Source organism: Vipera ursinii (assembly GCF_947247035.1).
Source record: "Vipera ursinii genome assembly, chromosome: 1".
NCBI lineage: Eukaryota > Metazoa > Chordata > Lepidosauria > Squamata > Viperidae > Vipera > Vipera ursinii.
This window is the reverse complement of record NC_139512.1, coordinates 257,765,408-257,773,462: the sequence shown is the minus strand read 5'-3', so window position 1 is coordinate 257,773,462 and position 8,055 is coordinate 257,765,408. Positions and strand designations below refer to the sequence as shown.

The 8,055-nt window shown below is 38.3% G+C and overlaps 1 pseudogene across 1 annotated transcript in view; it reads right to left on the bottom strand.

Moving 5' to 3' along the window:
• Positions 1–468: 468 nt before the first annotated feature.
• The window catches only part of LOC310632763, a 13,217-nt pseudogene continuing 5,630 nt past the window's right edge, over positions 469–8,055 (bottom strand). The window contains exons 2-4 of the transcript in view: positions 1,823–2,094; positions 1,114–1,225; positions 469–550 (exon numbers count right to left, since the gene is read on the bottom strand). The product of the transcript in view is annotated as an uncharacterized misc_RNA (transcript). The remainder of the gene's footprint in view (positions 551–1,113; positions 1,226–1,822; positions 2,095–8,055) is intronic.

The following is an 8,055-nucleotide window of genomic DNA, read 5'->3' as shown; positions in this document are numbered from 1 at the left end:
ATTGCGTAACCAGGAGTGAAGGTGAACTGTAGGAGTGAAAATGCACTGAACTAAATATGCACTGAACTAAAACATTATTTGTGGGCTGCAGACGTCTGTTTATTTGCATCCTTATTTCTCACATATTCCACAAATGTATAGAAAGATCCTTCTTAGAAAGGACCTTTGGGTCCTTTCCAGTGGTGGGATTCAAATATGTGAACAACCAGTTCTCTGTGTGGATGCTGGTTCCGGAAGTCCATTTTGGGCTTGGACAACAAAAAATTAGCTACCGGTTCTGCCGAAGTGGTGCAAACCGGCTGAATCCCACCACTGGTCCTTTCACACATTCGTACACAGTACTATACATATATATTTTGATAAATATTGGTAACCCATCAATGCAGCATATAGGATAATTAATAAAGATTTTATGTATATATAAATGCAAGATCATTGTTGAAGACATACAGCTTTCATCATGGCTTTCTACCTCTGTGCCTTTGGTGGTGAGCACACTTCTGGTTTGAAGAAGTTCCTAAGTAGAACACCATGGATTGTCATCAAGTATCTGAGACAAAGAATGTTAGGAAATTGTAACTAAGAGTGGATAGCTAATTGTTCTCTAGATATAATACCTTTAGACCTTTTTAATTTGCTAATTCTTTTTCTTTAATACTTCATACATTATTTCTTTTTAAGTCCAGGCTGATTAGAGCATGTGGGACTATGAAGAAAAAAGTAAAGAAAAATATTGTTTATCGCTTCTATAACTGCTTTCAGCAAACCAACTATTTATCCACACAATAACCTATCATTACAATGAGAAATAAGTAACATGCCACCCACTTAGCTTCCTAGCTGCAAATTAAACAACGTTGTAATTTGAGCCGTTTCTAAAATTTCATGATGTAGTATGAATGAGATTACAGCAACTCAGCCTTTGGCAGCACACTTTTCTTTTTCTTTTAGAAACCAAACTAATTTCTTCAATCCTGAAATTGAATGTATTTATATTACAGAAAATATACTCTCTTTATTGCACAGATAATATATTTCCTGATTCCACAATGAAATTCAACTTATGTTTTTTAATTCCAAGTCCCTGACAAATTATGTTTCTTAGTCACTTACTTTAATGGAATAGAATGAAGCTGATTTTGTTTACCTGCTAAATTAGACCATAGTGTACATTTTTTTGAAGCACTCCATCTTCAAATGTAGTGACGATACAATTGTCAAGGAACAGATGGTTGAAATTTCATAGATTCTAACATTCTTGTGCACTAATGCTCTCAGATTGTTTGTGAAATCAATTTTCTGGCAATCTGAGTGAGACTGTTTGGAGTTTGTTTTTTGACAGGACCATCCTCGTTAAGCCTGAAAGAAAGCTGCATACCAACTGGTGAAAGCTGGTTTTCAGACCTGTGACAAATTTTTCCACATCTCCAAATTTTACCACTTTCAGCTGGTTCCTTTACAGCTTCAATGACAATATAGTATTAGCACACAGTTGGTCAAACTCGCCGCATCACATGACATGTCGTGATGTATCATGACTTTTTTTCTCATTTCTGGAGCTGGCATGGGCACGGCCTCTGCATGATGCAACTAGCCCCGCAGGCCAGCAGTTTCACACCCCTGATATTAGCAGATCAGAAGGAATAGATTACCATTTAAATTAAGAAACAACAAATTATAAAAATACATGAACAAGCTTCTGTAATAAATATTATGTATTTATTGTATGTTATTGTTGTTAGCCGCCCTGAGTCCTTCGGGAGATAGGGCGGCATATAAGTCCCAATAATAAATAATAAATAAATAAATAAAAACATTGCACTGTTCCATTCTCCATGCTAAGATAGTTTAGGTGTGGAAGGTGTAATGACTGAGAGACAGATTCTGTGTTATTTCCATCCAAAGTCAACCTCTGTAAACTAGTAAAGGAAGGGGGGAAAACCAAAATCAAATTGGTTTGTATACCAGGTTCTCTTATTTCTTTACAAAAAACTTTCAAAATCATATTCAGGTAGAAGAACCCTTATTAAATTGTCACAGTGTTTCAATATTTCAAGGTTTTCTGGAAGGAAAGTAGATTTATTTGTTGGTATCCTGCCTTCATTATTTTTACAAATAGCTCAAGGCAGCAAATATTTTCCAGCACCCCTTCCTCCTCCTATTTTCCCCACACATCAACCCTGTGAGGTGAGTTGGTCTGAGAAAGTGTGACTGGCCTAAATCACCCAGCTGGCTTTCATGACTAAAGCAGGATTAGACGTTATTGTCTCATGGTTTCTAACCTGGTCCCTTAACCATTAAAGCAAGCTGAAGATCATGAGTTTTAATCTTGCTTTAGGCATGAATGCCTGGAGGGTGGCCTTGGACCAGTCAGTCTCTCTCAATAAATGTCATCAATCTGAAGAGAAAAGCCAGAACTAATTCTATCAGCAATCATCTGCTTCCACAGAATAGGCATATATTGTCAGGAAATAAACTGGGGTATCCTGCTACTGTAGTTCCATGGCAAACTGGGGCCCTCTAGAGGCATATCTTTATAACAATTCTAAGCATAACTGAAAATATGTACAATTGAATTTTGTGAAATATACTCTTCAGTATACTGGCATAGAATCCTGTTGATCAAAACAATGGGAATAGAGGATACAGTTCCCGGAGCAGAATTTACTGTATTCAAATGGCCCAAATCCATGATGGGAGATTAATTTATTAGAACAAATCAAAATGCCTGAATCTCCAGAACTCATTATCAGGTGAGATGCTGCAAAAATCAGGAGACGAGAGAAGTAAAATAAAGCAGTTGTTTCTCCTCTTTCTCCATCCTATCATCATCATCATCATCATCACTGCCACCATCACCACCACATCTTTCACCAGAATTGCTCAAGGTTTATCTTAATTTAGCTCTAAAATAACTCTGTAGGGGAGATTGGATTGAAAATCAGAGATTGACCCAACAATGATTTTCCATGGGAGGATAAGTTTGAATCAAATGATGATGATGATAAGGAAGGAGGAGGAGGAGGAAAGGACCTTGGAGATTTTCTAGTCCAACCCCCTACTCAGGCAGGAAACCCTATGCCATTTCAGACAAATGGTTCTCCAGTCTCTTCTTAAAAACTTCCAGTGTTGAATCTCCATTTCCCCAATCCTGATTTAACAATTTAATTACTATATTACATTATAAAGCATTTATAGCATATTTACATTCATCCTGGAGACATGGAGAGACCAAATCTCATTTGTTTGATTAGAACAAAATCTAGTCTGCAATATATATATCCTTAAATTGAATTCATATAACTATTAGTATCAGTAAAGATCTTCATATTTCTAGTTTTTATAATATCTCAGGACTTAAAATGGACACCTAACATCAAAAACGTCATCAAAAAAGCACAACAAAGAATGATCTTCCTGCGCCAACTTAGAAAGCTCAGATTGCCCATGGAGCTGCTGATACAGTTTTACAAAGGAATTGTAAAAGATAAAAGATGAAAATGACAAGTATAAGAAGTGGAAAGAGGGGCACATAACTAAGGCAGAATATCAGCAAATAGCCCGTGCCTGCAAAGATGAAGTGAGGGAAGCTAAGGCTCAAAATGAACTAAGGCTTGCGACCAAAGTCAAAAATAACAAAAAAAGCTTCTTTCAACATATAAAAAACAAGAAAAAGGTTAAGGAAATGATTGGTCCATTAGTGGGGGAAAAAGGCAAGAAGGTGACAAGCAACAGGGAGAAAGCAGAACTATTTAACTCGTTTTTTGCATCTGTCTTTACACAAAGGGAAAAAACAGTCCAACCTACCAAAACCAGTGCCATAAAAAACAGAATAGAAACACAAGTTAAGATAGGCAAGAAAATGGTAAGTGAACACCTGTCCAGCCTAGACGAGTTCAAATCACCAGAACCAGATGGATTACACCCCAAAGTTCTCAAGGAACTGGCAGACGTGATCTCAGAACCACTGAACTATATTTTTCAAAGATCCTGGAGCACTGGGGAACTACTAGAGGACTGGAAGAGAGCTGATGTAGTTCCCATATTAAAAAAAGGGAAAACATAGATCCAGGAAACTACAGACCTATCAGCCTGACCTCAATACCTGGGAAGATTCTGGAAAAGATAATCAAACAACAAATCAGCGAACACCTTGATGCAAACAAAGTCATCACTAAAAGTCAACATGGGTTTGTCAAAAACAGATCATGCCAGTCAAACCTTATTACATTCTTTGACCAAGTGACAAAATTAGTGGACCAGAGGAATGCTGTAGATATAATTTACTTGGACTTCAGTAAGGCATTTGATAAAGTTGATCACAACCTACTACTTGATAACATAGAAAAATGTGGGTTAGATACCATCACCACCAGATGGATTCGTAGCTGGCTGACAGGCCGTACTCAGCATGTGGTCCTCAATGGAACTGCATCTACATGGAAGGAAGTGTGTAGTGGAGTGCCCCAGGGCTCTGTTCTGGGCCCAGTGCTCTTCAACATCTTCATCAACGATTTGGATGAGGGGATGGGGAACTCATCAAATTTGCAGACGACACCAAGGTGGCAGGAATAGCCAATACTCCAGAAGATAGGTGTAAAACACAGGAGGATCTGGACAGACTTGAACACTGGGCACTATCTAACAAAATGAAATTCAATGGTGAAAAAAAGTAAGGTTCTACATTTAGGCAGGAAAAATCAAATGCACAGGTATAGTATAGGTGGTACCTTGCTCAACAGTAGTAACTGTGAGAGGGATCTTGCAGTCCTAGTAGACAATCTCTTCAATATGAGCCAGCAGTGTGTTGCAGCTGCCAAAAAAGCCAACACAGTGCTAGGCTGCATTAACAGAGGAATAGAATCAAGATCAAGTGAAGTACCAATACCACTTTAAAATGCCTTGGTAAGGCCACACCTGGAATACTGCATCCAGTTTTGGTCACCACAATGTAAAAAAGATGTTGAGATTCTAGAAAGGGTACAGAGAAGGGCAACAAAGATGATTGGGGGACTGGAGGCTAAAACATATAGGGAACAGTTGCTGGAATTGGGTATGTGTAGTTTAATGAAGAGAAGGGTGAGGGGTGACATGATAGCAGTGTTCCAATATCTCAGGGGCTGCCACAAAGAAGAGGGAGTCAAGCTATTCTCCAAAGCACCTGAAAGCAGGACAAGAAGCAACGGATGGAAACTAGTCAAGGAGAGAAGCAACCTAGAACTAAAGAGAAACTTCCTGACAGAACAATTAACCAGTGGAACAACCTGCCTCCAGAAGTGGTGAATGCTCCAACACTGGAAGTTTTTAAGGAGACTTGACAGCCATTTGCCTGAAATGGTATAGGGTTTCCTTCCTGAGCAGGGGGTTGGACTAGAAGACCTCCAAGGTCCCTTCCAACTTTCTTCTTCTTCTTCTTCTTCTTCTTCTTCTTCTTCTTCTTCTTCTTCTTCTTCTTCTTCTTCTTCTTCTTCTTCTTCTTCTTCTTTCTTCTTCTCATTATCATTATTGTTGTGTATGTAGGATGCTTGACTGGCACAGCCAACCTAACATCATGGACATCATCATTCACGTGATGTGATAGGTAAATCTGTCTGGCGGGAAAAATACGACACCGGGTTGGGTGTTACCTGACAGGCGGGAAATTAGAGCAATCGAGTTGGTTAGCTGGTGGGGCATCAGTAGTATATAAGGTGGGAATGAGGGTAGGATTAGGGCTTCCATTATGTAATCAATAAACGGAACAGTCATGTACCTAGTCTCTTCATTGTGTCCACACGGCAGCTACTACTTAACAATTATCATTATCATTATCATTATTATGTCTGTCATTTGCACTCTATAACTGTCTGTTTGGCACTGCAACCAAACAAGACAGATACAGACACAGACACAGTGGATAGTTAGAACTGCAGAGAAAACAACTGCAAGCAGGCTGCCTTCCATTGAGGACCTGTATACTGCACAAGCCAGAAAGAGGGCTGTGAAAATATCTATAGACCCTTCACATCCTGGACACAGACTGTTTCAACTTCTTCTCTCAAGACAACACTATAGGGCATAGCACACCAAAACAACTAGACACAAGTTTTTCCCCTCATGCATCACTCTGCTAAAGAACTAATTCCTACAACACTGTCTTATGCCCCTGGGATGTCAAACCACCTAGCAGGGCTGTATTACTATTATCCTTCTCATCTTTCCTATAGCTTCATTTCTTTAGCTTCTTATGACTATAACTTTGTATCTTATGATTTATGTTGATTGCTTATTTAGTATCCTATGACTATCACTGAGTGTTGTATCTTATGATTTATGATGATTGTATTTTATGATTATGATCATGATTTATCACTTGTTGCTTGCATGTACCCTGAGAGCTTATGAACTGGAGACAAATTCCTTGTGTGTCCAATCACATTTGGCCAATAAAGAATACACAATAGCCATTTAAGCTTCAATTTCAGTATATATTAACTCATATCATAATCATAGACATTCATGAAATTTGGATAATTCTTCAGTTATGACTGTTATGGCTGGACCAGTTACCACCATAGCATATAATACTGCCAAAACCAGAATGAAATGGACAAAAGGATGCACCACTCTCCCAAGGGGTGTTATCTTGCACAAACAGCCAGAACTACAGTTGTCTGTACCCATCCTGAGAATGTTGTCTAGTTAGGGCAATAGATACAGATTTCTTGCACAAGTCTTCAGACATAGTAAAAATAGTAAAAATATCACAATAGAAACAGTAAAAATCACATGCCAATAAAGTACTTTTTGATTGTATCAAACATTGACAGAACTAACAATACATGGCTAGCTCTCTTTCCTGGTTTAAATCAGGTCTCTCTATAGCATAGAACAGAGGTCCCCAACCTTTTGGGCACCAAGGACCGGTTCCATGGAGAGAGGTTTTTCCATGGACCGGAGAGTGTGTGATTTTTGTGTGCTGCCTGCATCTCACAGATGGGGCTTTGCTTTTTTGTACAGACCGGTTGCTGGCATACCACGGACCGGTTCTGATCCACAGGTTGGGGACCCCTGGCATAGAACCATTAGAGACTATTCCAAGCCATTAAACCATTCCAAAGAGCATTAAATTAGCATTCATAAGGAACCCACATAAGCTCTAATACATATATTATAGAATGTGAAGTTCAAGCATCACTTATGCAGGATGGTTTTGTAGAAAGAAGGTATGAAAGCTTTTTTGCAGCCTAAGGAAAATGTTGCATAGGGCAGTTCTTAGTGACTGGTAGACAACAGCTTTTGTTTGCTAAAGAGATGATGGGAGAGACCGAAAAGATAACTTCTTAATTTGACTAGGTTGGAAAATCAGCAGGCTTTCCGAGGAGCAAATGATAAAGAACTTTTATTTTGGTTGGCTGGGACATTAATCTGATTTATTGTCTGGCATTTAATCAGCAAACAGTTCTACTACCACAATTTTCTGTTTTGGTTAAATGTGACAGTGACTACAAAATGAGCTGGGAAGAAAGATAAGGAGGTATTTTATAGAGGTCTATAAAATATTTGCATGTTTTGTGACCCTGTGTTAAACATGATAAACAAAAAACCTTTCTAGTCACTGGATTTAGAATATTTAAAGTGATCTCTCATACTTGTTATTGACAAAAAGTTACCTTTAAGATTAACAATTTGCAAATCTTGTGCAAAATGTACTTCCTTTGTGGTTTTCAAGTTGGTACATTGGTACCAACTTTTTTTGGCAATGATCTTCATAGAAATAATTTGCTTTGAGTAGACAAATTGCAGCATTGTCCCATTAGGAAACCAACAACTTGTTTCATACACTGTACCAATCAGCCACAATTTGCTGGATTCCCACATCATACTAAGGCAAAAGCAGACATACCACATAATAGCTTGGTATATTGTGTGAACAAGCTAAACATATTAAAAGACTAATTTACTGTTTTGCCTTGCCTCATCATTTGATTCCTGACCAAACTTCAGTCCACATTACAGCTGCTTCAAATCAAAATCCAATGTGTAAATATTTCCTCATGTCTCTATTTAGACATA